Below are 14,774 nucleotides of genomic sequence, written 5' to 3'. Positions count from 1 at the left end.
GATTCCTTCACAAGCACCTTTAACGGCTCTCTCCTTACTGCTGCCATAGGACAAATCCATCTTTTCTAACAGGAACTGTAAGAGAGAAGAACAAACCTGACTCCATGCTGGGTTTATTCCTTTAGCTCTAACCCTTGTGCTTCGTTGCTTGTGCTTAGTCACGCTGTCTCTGTAAAAGACTGTTGCCTATAGCCTGAAATATACATTATAGCCCATTCTCAAGGCTCTTCCTTTTAAAGGTATAACACTTTTCCATTCATATAAAGATAAAAAATTGCAGAACAAAGAACAACATTGGTTGTGGAGGTTTATAGGAACATTACGACCAGATCTATGTGGACAGCTGCAATAACAAAGGATTCTGGCATCGAGAAGTATGTGACCACCAACCACATCCGCTCCCCCTTTTATATCAAAGTAGCCTGAATTCTAACTGGGGTAAGAAGGTTCTTTGGGACACTAGTCCACCATCTTCGCAAACTGCTGGCTTTCTGAATAAAGTCTCTATTCCTTGCCCCAACGGCTTGTCTCTCGATTTATTGGTCTGTAGTGCAGCAAGCAGTATGAGCTTGGACCCGGTAACTAGATATTCTAAGAACTCATCTACAACGAGAGCGTAGTGTAGGTTGGGAGTTTCTTGTAGGCAATCTTCTTCAATATCCTTTTAGGAGAAAAGTAGCTCTTAAAGCTAGTAAGAGGCTAATTTTATGTTAGGTGTTTAAAATTAAACATTAAAATATGAACTATGTGAAATCTACATAGTGAAATCTGATGTTGACAGAGTGTAATGTAGGTAGAGAGTGAGGGGATGGGGTAGTGGTTTGGGTCTTACTAAATCAGAATGAAGACCTCCCACACCCAGTCATCCCCTTGGTCCCCAAGACTATTAGGTAAAATACTGGGCTTAAAAAGAATATACTGGGCATGTGTTAAGAGTCCAAGCCCCCACTTTACAGATTAATTAGACTCAGAGAGAGAGAGTGATTTGCAAAAGATTACGCACATAGGGAAAACTGGTGCTGGAACGACTCTGTGTATTTTCTGCTTTATTGAACCATCTCTCCACAACTGTCATGTGTCCACTAGATGACAAAAGTTCCTAGTAAATAATGATATAACAAGCAGCATCTAGCATCATGTACAAAGAACTGCCTAAGTACCTTATTTTAGTTGCGTTAACAAAGACTGAACAGCTTCTGTCAGCTCGGATCACAAGGACAGACAAAAGAGATATGAACAGATACCTCCCAATTGCCTAGAAAACTACCATTTATCGAGCACCCACCATAAGCCAGAGTTGGGTACACCACTTATGTGGCCTCTGATGTATCTAGAAACTCCGAAAATAATATAGGTTTTATTAAATGGTGCAGATGAGGAAACTGAGTCGGGGAAATATAATCTCTTGTATGAAGTTACACACAGCTAGTAAGTTCTTTGATTCCATGGCCCCATGCACAATGACTGCTGCCTGTGACAAACAGCACTATACACGAAGTAAATATGCATCAATTTGAAAACCCCAAAGCCTATGAATAGAAACAGAGTGGATGGTATTTGGAAGGAGATTAAAGAAAGGAAGGGAGAAAAGGCAAGCTAAGAGAGTTATGTAAATATATTCTGCCATGACTCTTAACACGAGTGAGGGCTGTGTGTTAAGATCTTCGGACGTACCAAATACACAAATGCAATTAGCGCATATAATTTCACCCATAAAATTTAGGGAAAGATATTTGTGCTATTAGGTATCTGAGGATGAGCAAAGAACTGCAAGTCTGAATGAATTAGGATGGATGAGTTACAGTAACCCCAATATTTTTAAATAACAGAATCACTCTGGGAATGGTGACATACCTGAAGGAACTGTGACCAACCAGGAAATGGGAGATTCGGGACAGCATCTCATGCCCCCTTCTTTAATTTGCCAAAGTTAACAGTGCACTCGATCCCCCAAAAATTAAACATAGAATTACTATGATTCAGCAATTCCACTTCTGGGTATGTTACCAGAAAGTACTGAAAGCAGGGACTCAAACAGATATTTGTACACCATGTTCATAGCTGCACTATCTGTTATATTGTTCACAACAGCAGAAAGGTAGAAACAACCCAAGTGTCCATAAACGAATGAATGGGTTAACAAAATGTGGTATATACATACAATGGAATAGTATCCATTCTTTAAAAGAATGAAATTCTGATACACGCTGCAATGTGACTGAATCTTTAAAACATTATGGTGAAAAAAAAAACCATTATGGTGAGTGGAATAAGCCAGATGCAAAAGGATAAATATTGTTTGATTCCACTTGTATGAGGTTCCTAGAGTCAAATTCATAGAGAAAGTAGAACAGAGGTCATCGGGGGATGAGGGGACTGAGGAATGGGAAGTTACTGTTTGATGGTCATAGAGTTTCAGTATGAGCTGATGAAAAAGATTCTAGAGACAGAGGTGGTGACGGCTGTACAACATTGTGAGTGTACTTAATGCCACTGAATCGTACATTTAAAAATAATTACAATGGAGCTTCCCTGGTGGCGCAGTGGTTGAAAGTCCGCCTGCCGATGCAGGGGACACGGGTTCGTGCCCCGGTCTGGGAGGATCCCACGTGCCGCAGAACAGCTGGGCCCGTGAGCCATGGCCGCTGAGCCTGCGCGTCCGGAGCCTGTGCTCCGCAATGGGAGAGGCCACAACAGTGAGAGGCCCGCGTACCACAAAAAAATAATAATAATAATAATTACAATGGTAAATTTTATGTTAAGTATATTTTATCACAATAATCAAAATGCTCAGAAAAAGAAAGGTGTGGGAGCATAACTGGAGGGATGGGGATAAAGAGGACTGAAATTGTTTAGACATCAGTTGAGCATCTCATTTTGCTAAAAGTGTGAGCAGCTGACAAATTCCTGGCTTCTTTAGATGACAATTTCATAACTTGGAAGACAAAGGAAGCAACAGGGGCAAGTGTTATACTAGGAAGAACTTTTGGGCAGTAGAGAAATGAAGCAAAAAAAAGTGGTCACATCTTCTTGGAGTTCAAAGTAGTACCAGCAGCATCTACCCAACAACAGGTGAATGGACAAAGAAGATGTGGTGTGTGTATATATATACACACACACAATGGAATCCTACTCAGCCATAAAAAATGAATAAAATGTTGCCATTTGCAACAACATGGATGGACTTGGAGGGAATTATGTAAAGTAAAGTAAGTCAGACAGAGAATGACAAATACCATATATCACATGTGGAATCTAAAAAATATACAACTAGTGAATAAAACAAAAAAGTAACAGACTCACAGAAAAAAAAATATCATTTTTTTCGTATGGAAAACCAATTGTTCCAACACCCTTTACTCTTGATTCTCTATGTTTCCCACTGGGACTTCCAAGTCCTCCTGTATCATACAGAAACATCCATTTTGTTCAGCTCATCACTGGGCTCTCTATTCTGCACCACTCATCTATTTTTCTGTACGCTTTCACCAAAAACACAGTATCTTAATTACTAAGAGTTTATAATAGATTTTGATAGTTAGTGGAGTCCTAACGCTTTTTTTCTCCTTTAGCAAAACTCCCTTGTTAATAAATTCGTGAATTTTTACACTGCCACTCAAATTTTAGAATGCTGTTGGGATTTTGCTTAGAACTGCAATGAATTTATAAATACTTTGTTGTAAACATCGACATTTTATGATATTGATCTTCCCCTTCCATGTATATGGTATATCTTACCATTTCTTTAATGATTTCCAAGTATTTGCACATCTATTTACAATTTACTGTACGTTTCTACATAATTTTCAGTGCTGCAGTGATTTAAAAAAAAACCCAAATCCAAAGATATCAACTCATACCTCTCTCAGTGTAGCTCTGCTAGGACTTTCTATTACACTTAGAATGAAATTCAAATTCTTTACTCTGGCATGATTATAATACATGGCTTGGTGCTGTTTTCCTCTTAAACTGTATCTTGTATCTTCTGTTATTCATTAAGCTTTAGCCACACAAGTTTTCTTAATGTACCCCAAACTCAACAAGCTAATCCACCTTGGGACCTTTGTCCATGCAGCTTCCCTTTTCTGGAACGCTTATTCCCCAGGTATGCCCCTGGCTGGTTTCTTCTTACCGTTAGGGTCTCAGTTGAGATGTCATCTCTGAGGGACCATCCCTGTCCACAAGAGAATGGCCCTCTGATCATTCATAATGGTACAGCTCCTTTATTTCTTCACAGCATTTGTCCCCATTTGAAGTTATCTTGTTTAACTCTTTATTGGTGTTTCCCATAGTAGACTAGAAGTGCTACATGATCAGGGACCCTGCTGACTTGTTCTCTCCTGTGTCCTCAGCACCTCAAACAGTTTCTGGCACACACTAGGTGTTTTTCAATGAATATTTGCTGAATAAATGAGTAAGTGAATAAATGAACTAACTCTGATCTCCCCTGAGCCCCCTGGTTGTTCCTTCTGTGTCCTCTTATATCAGCTATGGAGTATTCCCTTTCTTCCACTGGCCATACACACACTAGCAAATTAAATAATATTACATAGATATTTCTAGTCTCTCAAAGAAATAGCTTAACTGCACAAATACTTATAATGTGTTTAGGAATTCTAAACACATCTATGGTCTGTGTATCCAGGTTTCTAAGTGTCTTAGAACAGAGAAAGCCCCACTCTCCCATTCACCCCATTTTTATACCTAAAAGATAACCATTAAGAGTTTCTCTGCATGGAAACAGAAACATTTTATCCATTTACAAACACCTATACATCTATCCATCAATATATCTATCTATCTATCCATCTCTCTATTTATCCAACATAGAGAAGACAATTTGAATGATAAAATATAAAAAGTTTTATTCCTCTTGATAAAGTATTATTTTTCAGTGGATCTGAGTTTAAGAAGTCAGATTCCCAGTCCCACCCCTAGAGATTGTGATTCCACAAGCCTGGGTAGAGGCACAGGAGTCTTCATTTTCAACAAGTACCCTAGATAATTCTGATGCGGTAGTCCAAAAACCATTCTTTAGGAACTACTCACCTAGATCAAGGCCATTTAATGCCATCCTTACTTAAGAACCACGGGGAAGAAGCGAAAAGAAGAAAAGACCATTCAGCCTCCCGAACACCAGGGGGCAGATGGAGCCACGCGTATGCTCAGTGACAAGACGTGTCACAGGCCCTTAACTCAAGAAGGGCGGGGGGGGGGGGCGGGGGGGGGCGGGGGGGGCTTCCCTGGTGGCTCAGTGGTTAAGAATCTGCCTGCCAATGAAGGACACAAGGGTTCAAGCCCTGGTCCGGGAAGATCCCACATGTGCGGAGCAACTAAGCCCGAGTACCACAACTACTGAGCCTGAACTCCAAAGCCGGCGATCCACAACTACTAAGGCTGCGTGCCACAACTACTGAAGCCCGCGCGCCTAGAGGCCATGCTCTGCAACAAGAGAAGCCACCGCAGTGAGAAGCCTGCGCACCGCAAGGAAGAGCAGCCCCCCGCAGGCGGCAACTGGAGAAAGCCAGCGTGCAGCAATGAAGACCCAGTGCAACCCAAAATAAATAAATAATTTTTTTTTTTTTTTTAAAAAGGGGGTAGCAGATCCTTGTGCCTCCAGTGAGAATCCAAGAATGTGAAGTACTTATGAAGCCATATAAACAATCAGGGAAGCAGTTCAAAACTGGTAGTGAGGAAACCTGGGTTCTCGACTCATTGCTGCCCTGGGCCTCAGTTTCTTCATAGGCAAAATGAGGAGATGGTGCAGATCAATGAACAAGCTCGTTCCAGCCCTTCCAGTTTATGAGAAACTTCAACATCTCATGGAGTTCTTCACGATTGGGCTATGGCTGAGTTTTACTTTGTACCTTCCAAAATTTTTAGGATGAGCATATATTATTTTTATAATGGAAAAGAAAATAATTCAAAACATTTTAAAAGATAACATTTCTCACTGTTACTCAGACGTTATTTTCACAAGCTAAGATGCTTGTATTCCAGTGCTAAGCTCACTACTTTACTGCCCATGAATAGAGAACAAACAACAAGGTCTCAACACATGCTTATCCAACAGATTGTTTGAAACAAACTTAAAATTTGCTTTAATAGGCAGAACTGGACCTGTGACTCTACAAGATGATAAACATGGAACTAAACAGCCCAAAGATCCAATCGCAGCCAAAATCTCATACCACATAGAGAAATTAGCAATATTTAATAATACCTCATAATTTTTTTAGACTTCTGGGTTTCAAAATTTCTGACAAAGTAATTCACGAGCCATAATTAACAAAAATAGGCAACCTTCTCAAAAGTCTCCCAGAGTGAATGTCAATTCATCAGAGCCCTCTCCCTGCAGTGAGCATGTAGTGAACAGTGACATACCAGCAATAAACTACAGAAGCCAGAGAGGTTTGGATCTTGCCCTGAACTGGTGTCTGCTGAAAACGGCTTTAGCAAAAGAAGGTTGTGACTAGAAGTTAACGTTTCCAGCGCCCACTTATTAGCATGTCTAGCGAATCAGAGAAGGGAGATGATATAGTCTTTACAATCAGAGAGTTCACGTCACAGGATATTTACAAATACTTACTGCTGTTTCAGTCTTCAGAGTAATTCGGTCACTGCTCTAACGGCAGACAAAGGATGCAGACACTGTAAGCAGTCACCCTAGGTGGTCTCCTAAGAAAGACTCCCATCACCTCCTGGTTGCTCCAGCCATAAAACTATGCATGCTCTTTCTTCATCACCCCTCTTCCCATTCATCAAATCCTAGCAGCACTACCTCTCAAACACGTTCCCTCTATTTGTTCCTCTCTCCTTATTTCCAATACCATTCCTAGTCCAAGCCACCGTCATGTCTCCCTTAGACTACTTCCACAGCCTTCATGCTAACTGCCCCCCTTGACCCGGGCCCGAGTCAATTCCTTCTTCTCACGGTGGCCATATTTATATAGTAGATCATTTCCCTCCCCCACTTAAAACTCTTCAGTGTCTCCTGATTTTCACAGAAAACATAAACTCCATCCCCTCTTCACCTCTCAAACCTTATGTCACGACAATCTTCCCTTCACCCTCAGTACTTCTCGCATTGGCCTCCTTTTCCTTCCTTCCTTTGCCAAGCCCGTTCTAACTTGCCGTCCCCACTGCTTCCTTAGATCACTGTTTCTCCAGCTTGTCCCACAGCTGGCTCCATCTCATCGTTCCAACCCAACACACGAGACCTTCCCTGACCACTGTATCCTAAATATCATCAACCTATATGTGTGTTTTCTCTCCCCCTATTTATATCCTGTAGGATCCTTAAGTCTCATTGTTTGACTGCTCGTTTCCTCCCCGCAAAGAGAAGGTAAGCTCTGTGAGGAAGAAGATCTTGCTTTTCCTATTCAGTGCTAAAGCCCCAGGGCCTAGAACACAGCACATAGTAGATACTGAGTGACTTTTTGTCAATCGAATGCCTGTGTTGCTTCAGATTAAATCAGGGCCCAACTTTTCAATGTTCCTTGTCCATTCAAAGTCAACTCGTTGCCCAGAAGACAAGTTGTTAATTTGCAGAAGGGACATCTCTCTCTATATATAAATATCTTCGTTGTTACCCACAACTAGGTTAGCCTCCGACACAGAGTTCATTGCTCTGGAAACAGAAGATTCTTCGAAGATGTCAAATGAAACTTAAACCTAGTTGACAAGCTAAGATGACTCATACAGTGTGTCTTGACTCGGGGGAACAATTGTGTAGGTTGTCACCGCTGGAAGTGAAAGGCTCAGAGCCTGAGTGGGTTGATCGCTATGTCACACGGACTGAGGCAGGCGGATATTTTAAAAGTGCTAAGAAAATCTGCTAGGATTCTCTGGCTCTGGCCTGGCATTCAGTATGGGGAGAGTTCATTTGGGGCCCAGGTAAGAGGATCAACTGTCTGAAATTTTAGATGGGGCACCATTTCAAGGTAATTTCACTCTGACTTGCAGAGTGAACTACAAAGTGGGAGTGACAGCCAATTTTCTGCAGAGTATCATGATTCAAAAATCACTTTTACACATTCACCATCTCTTCTGTTCCTCAGGGCAACTCCAAAATCTTGGCCAAATGTAGTAATTATACCTATTTTATATATGGAGTATGAGAGCCACGATCCCACAATGAGTAAATACGGAAACTTGATTTAGAATCAAGATCTTAGGTCGTTTAGAGATGTTGATGAACCAGCAAGAGAGATACTGCAAAAGCCATTTTCAAAATCAACTTTTCTGAGGTATAATTTACATATAATAAAATACTCCCATTTTAAGTGTTCAGTTCATTGGATTTTGACAAATACATATATACTCCTATACCTACCACCACAATTAAGATAGAACACGTTTCATCCCCTGAGAAGTTCCTTCATGTCCCTCCATACTCCATTCCCCCCTTTACACCTCCTACCTCTGCCCCAGGAAGGCACTGATCTGCTTCCTGTCACTATATATTGACGTGCTTTTCCTAGAATCTCATACAAATGAAATTAGACAGTCTGAATTTTTTTTGCATCTGGCTTCTTTCACTCAGCATATTTCTGAGATATAGTCACGTTGTTACACATATCAGTAGTTTGTTCGTTTTTATTGTTTTGTCTTATGTTACAGTATTCTATTGTATGACTATACCCCAATTTGTTTAGCCATTCATCTACTGATGGACATTTGTCGGGTTTTCTTTTCTAATTGAGGTATAGTTGATGTACAACATGATATAAGTTTCAGGTGTACATCGTAGTGATTCACAATTTTTAAAAGTTATATTTCATTTATACTTATTACAAAATATTGACTATAGTCCCTGTGTGTACAATATATCCTTGCAGCTTATTTTATACACAATAGTTTGTACCTCTAAAACCCCTACCCCTATCCTGCCCCTCTCCCTCTCCCCTCTGGTAAGCACTGGTTTGCTCTGTTTATCTGCGAGTCTGTTTCCTTTTTGTTATATTCAACTAGTTTGTTGTATTTTTTAGATTCCACATATAAATGATATCATACAGTACTTGTATTTCTCTGTCTGACTTATTTCACTTAGCATAATACCCTCCAAGTCTATCCATGTTGTTGCAAATGGCAAAATTTCATTCTTTGCATGGCCAAGTAACATTCCATTGTGTCTGTGTGTCTCACATCTTTTTTTTCTGTGAATACTTTGGAGTGGAACGGCCAGGTCCTATGGTAAGGGTATTTTTAATCTTATAAAAACTGAAAACGGTGATCCAACGTGGTTTTACAATTTTACATTCCTCCCAGCAGTGTATGAGAGTTCCAGTTGCCCCATGTCCTCACCAACACTTGGTATTGTCAGTCTTTTAATTTTATCCATTTTGATAGGTATGAGGTGGTATTTCATTGTGGTTTGAATGTGGGTTTCCTTGAGGCGAATAATGTTGAGCATCTTTTAACATGCTTATTGCCCATCTATATAACTTCTGCAAAGGGCAATTTGAGAGGTAAGAGATATAAGTAATTTCATCTCTCACGTGCAAGAACTTGCTTTATTTTAGAAACAATTTTTGAAAAATATAACCTGGAAAAAGATTTATAAAAAGACTTATAAAATATTCAGATGATAAAAATCAAATATATTTAGAGGCTAAACTAAAAATAATGAAAGCAGTAATATGGTAGAAAATATCCACATTGTATTTGCTTTGTATTTTTTACTATACATTCGTCTAATACTCTAAGAACCTAGGGGACCTGAATTGGCAGGAAGGGGCTGAGATTGAATTAACTTGATCTCAGCAAAGGGAAAAGCTTTGCTCTTTTCACTTCCAATTACTCTTTCTTCCCTAGACTTCAATTTATAAATCATGGGCTCAATTATTCATGGTATCTTTTTATATCTAGTCTCATAAAACTGTAAGGTGAATCATTACAAAATTAATATTCAACAGGCTTTATATAACTCTGCTTAATGCAATGTATAACTCAGATTTTTATCACTGCAGGCCTCTCAAGATCTATAAACGCGACTAAATTAATAAAACATCATGTATTTAACTCTAACAATCCCATCACAACCTCAACACCGCAAAACCACTAAATTTAAACTAGACAACCAGATAGGCATTGATGACAGACATGGACTATATAGTAAAGGCCAAACCCAGCAATCCCACTACTGGGCATATACCCTGAGAAAACCATAATTCAAAAAGAGTCATGTACCAAAATGTTCATTGCAGCTCTATTTACAATAGCCAGGACATGGAAGCAACCTAAGTGTCCATCATCGGATGAATGGATAAAGAAGATGTGGCACATATATACAATGGAATATTACTCAGCCATAAAAAGAAATGAAATTGAGCTATTTGTAATGAGGTGGATAGACCTAGAGTCTGTCATACAGAGTGAAGTAAGTCAGAAAGAGAAAGACAAATACCGTATGCTAACACATAGATATGGAATTTAAGGAAAAAAAATGTCATGAAGAACCTAGGGGCAAGACGGGAATAAAGACGCAGACCTACTAGAGAATGGACTTGAGGATATGGGGAGGGGGAAGGGTAAGCTGTGACAAAGCAAGAGAGAGGCAGGGACATATACACACTACCAAACGTAAGGTAGATAGCTAGTGGGAAGCAGCCGCATAGCACAGGGAGATCAGCTCGGTGGTTTGTGACCACCTAGAGGGGTGGGATAGGGAGGGTGGGAGGGAGGGAGACGCAAGAGGGAAGAGATATGGGAACATATGTATATGTATAACTGATTCACTTTGTTATAAAGCAGAAACTAACACACCATTGTAAAGCAATTATACTCCAATAAAGATGTAAAAAAAAAAAAAAAAAAAGAAAAGGCCAAGCTCTGTATGAAGAGTCCCATGATGACAACCAAGGTCATGTTCTAACACATTTGTTTTGAGAAACTCATAGTTGTAATAAAATTGAGCTATTGTGCTTCTAGAGCACTCACACAGAAACCGCTCTGAATTTTTTATACCATATGGTCCCAAAAGAGTTTCTCACTCTTATATAATCATCACCTCCCAGGTGGAAAAAAAAAAGCTGATGAATGCATCTGCTAGATACTACCTCCTAACCCCTGCCCAAATACATGTATATAATTTCCAGCCCAGAAGGAATCTTACAGATCTTTCAGTCCAATGATCACATTTTATAGAAAAGGAAACCAAGACTGAGACAAGGGAAATTACCAGCTTAAGGTTAGACAATCTGTTAAAAACAGCTGGGTATTAAATTCAGATCTTCTAACTCTGACTCCAGATTCATTGTCTTGTGAGTTGTTTCTTTTTAAGACTTTTCCCTCTGTTTTCTATAGTTATATAGGTTCAATGTAGAAAATTTTGAAAACTCAGAAAAGCACAAAAAAAAAAAAAAACGCTGAATCGCCTCTAATCTCAAGACTCTGAGACAAATCACTTTCAAACTCTGGGTGGGGCAGTATAATGCAGAAGCTAAGAGGGCTGCTTTTGGAGTCACACACTTGGCTTCATATCCTTGCTTATTTGTTTAACAAGCTTGTGACCATGGAGAAGTTACTACACCCTCCTCAGCTGCAGTGCCCTTGTCAGCAAAATGGGGCTGACAGGGACACTCATCTCTTAGTGCTGTTGTGAGAATGAGGTGGGATGGAATTTGAAAAGCATTTCACACACTGCCTGGCAGTTAGCAGACACTCAATAAACATTAGCCATCATGTAAAGATGTGGCACATATATACAATGGAATATTACTCAGCCATAAGAAAGAATGAAATAATGGCATTTGCAGCAACATGGATGGACCTAGAGATGATCATACTAAGTAAGTCAGACAGAGAAAGATAAATATATGATATCACTTATAAGTGAAATCTAAAAAAATGATACAAATGAACTTATTTACAAAACAGAAAGAGACTCACAGACTTAGAAAACGAACCTAGGCTTACCAAAGGGGAAAGGTGGGGAGGGAAGGATAAATAAGGAGGTTGGGATTAACATATACACACTACTATATATAAAACAGATCATCAACAAGATCTTCTGTATAGCACAGGAAACTCTACTCAATACTCGTAATAACCTATATGGGAAAAGAATCTGAAAAAGAATAAATATATGTATATGTATAACTGAATCACTTTGCTGTACAGCTGAAACTAACACAACACTGTAAATCAACTATACTCCAATATAAAATTTTAAAAAAAAGAAAGGCAAAAAAAACCACATTAGCCATCATGATTTTATCCTTTTGGACACTGATCTATGCATATGTTCTTATTCTTTAAAAAGAGTCAATAAAGTCTGTGGCTTTATTTCACCTAATAGTACTCTGCCAGGAAAAGTCATTCCCCAGTTGCCTTTTCCACTACACGAAACTAGCCCAAAGAAATCCAAATGTAAACAGCTGTCTGGAGAGCCAGATACTGATGTTCTAACCACTAGGAAGAAGTTCCCACAATCCAGCAAATATCTCAGAGTTTTGGGTATTGTCCCAAGAAACAAGGCTGCAGCCCCCTTCCCTACCAAGTCCTGATGATGACCCACTAGTGGAGCTTCAGAAAGAATACGGTCCCTGGCCAATTCCCTCAAAGTCTCAGCCCATTCAGAGCTCTGCCACCTCAGTGTTGCCAGGAACCAGAAGGGCTCAATGACCTTTCCACACCAGGGTCATCTCAGAGGATTGTTTGCGATATCATCATGACCACGCTGGTGACTTCCAGCTAACGCAGGGAAGGTTTTTAAGAATAAAAGCTATCCTACTGTGATTTCTTCTCTTCTCCCTACCCTGCACAAAAAGAGAAAAAGGACTGTTTGCCTGGCAATGGTCAGTGACTGATGAGTGACAGTGTAAGCAGTGCTGTGATAAGGTTTATGAAGCTGTACCCTGGATCAATGGAAAGTAAATTGTGATTGATTAGCAATGTCTGCAATGGAAGACAGCAACAGCAGGGTGGTACGTATGCCATGTTGCTGTCCTTTCTGATCTATTTCAATGTCCTCAATTTTATAGATATGAGAACTAGGTTCATGACAATGAGGAAGCATGGCTCATTCAAGGTTACAGAGATAGTAATGACAAAGCTGAGACCAGTAACCACTTCTAATGCTTTGTAGCTCAGTGTTCTTCTCTCCATGTCTGGCTACCTTTCTTTCCTGGTGGGCAGGATGGTTTCCGGTCTTATAACCATTAGGTGGTCCTGGCATGTTACAATCCATTCAGATACTCTATGGCAAATAAGTTATGCCAAGATAATTTTAAAAACCCATCAGTCCCGGGTTTGCACCAAGGCCCTGGCAGCAGCTAGCACACAGCTGTTATGAGGATGCATAGTGTATTTTGACAAAAGACAGGTGGTTGGTTTTGTCATGTAGGTGAGATAAGATAAAAGCAGAACCGGCAGGGAAAGAGAGACTTCTTCCCCAGACTCTAAATGGATTTCTTTTTTGCATTGTAGAGCTCTAAATAAATAAAATACAAAATGAATGTTTACAATATTTCAGTTGTTGAGAAAGCAGCTATAGAGCTTTATTCCAATTTGTATCCTCTCCAGGAAAATGGAATTCAACATGAATTTTATAACGGTGGGAGGGAGAAGGCACACTCGTTTATTACTAAATATCTTCAACAGACATTTACTAAGTGCTTACGAGGTGCCAGGCATGTGCGAGGCCCCAGGGACGCAACAGGGATCAGCAGAGACATAGTTCCTGTCCTCCCATTCAGAGTCTATCGGGAAAGATGGACGATTAGAGAGCGTTGTAATAAGTGCACATATACAAACAAGAAGACAGGATTTAGGGTGCACCTGGGCTGGGGTGAAGGATTCTCAACAGGATCAGCATGCTGGACATGATTTGGAGCCACACAAAAAAAGAGTTCTGGAATCCTGTTTCCTGCCCCTCACCTAGTGGGTCACCTTGAGCAAATCACTTAAACTTTTTACCCCAATTTCCTTATCTTGCAAAATAAAGTTGATAATTCCTACATTCTTTTTCCCTACGCCAGGTTTTGAGTTAAAGTTTATTAAGTTCCCAGGGGAACCTGGCACAGAGTCTGAGTTCAACAAATATTTGTCAAATGAATGAAAGAATTGTTATCAAACACACATTGGATCTTTAATAGCAAAAGGGGCACTTTGGCAGGGCAGAGAGTGAGGAAACACAGAGGAACGAGACGAGACATTAGTCCTGTCTTCTACCTACTTAGAGAGACTGAGAATATATACTATACTTACACGCACGCACGCACACACACATGTATATATAGGTACATGTAACAAATACACGGCGAAGTCATAGAGAACCATATTTGATGTGGCTGAGTCAGGGAGGGCTCTACAGCGGGACTCTCCCTTGAGCCACAAATGAGATGTCCACATGTAGTTTTCAAATTTCTAATAGCCATATTAATAAAAGTAAAAAGACAGAATAATATATTTAATCCAATATAGCCAAATAATGTCATTTCGATGTGTGAGCACTATGCGTTTATTAGCGTGGTATCTTACATTCTATCTTTGTGTGTGTCCTAAGCCTTCAAACCCCACGTGTAGTTTATATTTACATTACATCTCAACTTAGCCTGGTCACACTACAGAGATCGGCAGCCACGGGTGGCTAATGGCTTCTGTACTGGACAGAAGTTTGGAGACAGAAGAGTTCGTTGAAGACAGAGGCACTCAGGTGGGCTTAAGGAGGAAGTGGGGCTTGAACAGGATGGACATTAAAAGCCCTGACTTTGGGTGTTTTTAAGAGCTCTCTCCTGGCGTGAAGGCTTTGGTTGCAGCACCTTCCAGAA

At 40.0% G+C, this 14,774-nt stretch overlaps 1 protein-coding gene across 2 annotated transcripts in view; it reads right to left on the bottom strand.

The window, feature by feature from the left end:
* Nucleotides 1-14,774, bottom strand: part of FRMD4B (FERM domain containing 4B) — a 336,491-nt gene that overhangs the window by 235,753 nt on the left and 85,964 nt on the right. The gene's annotated exons all lie outside the window — the stretch shown is intronic.

This window comes from Globicephala melas, chromosome 11 (assembly GCF_963455315.2).
Source record: "Globicephala melas chromosome 11, mGloMel1.2, whole genome shotgun sequence".
Taxonomy (NCBI): domain Eukaryota; kingdom Metazoa; phylum Chordata; class Mammalia; order Artiodactyla; family Delphinidae; genus Globicephala; species Globicephala melas.
This window is presented reverse-complemented; position numbering and strand designations above follow the sequence as displayed.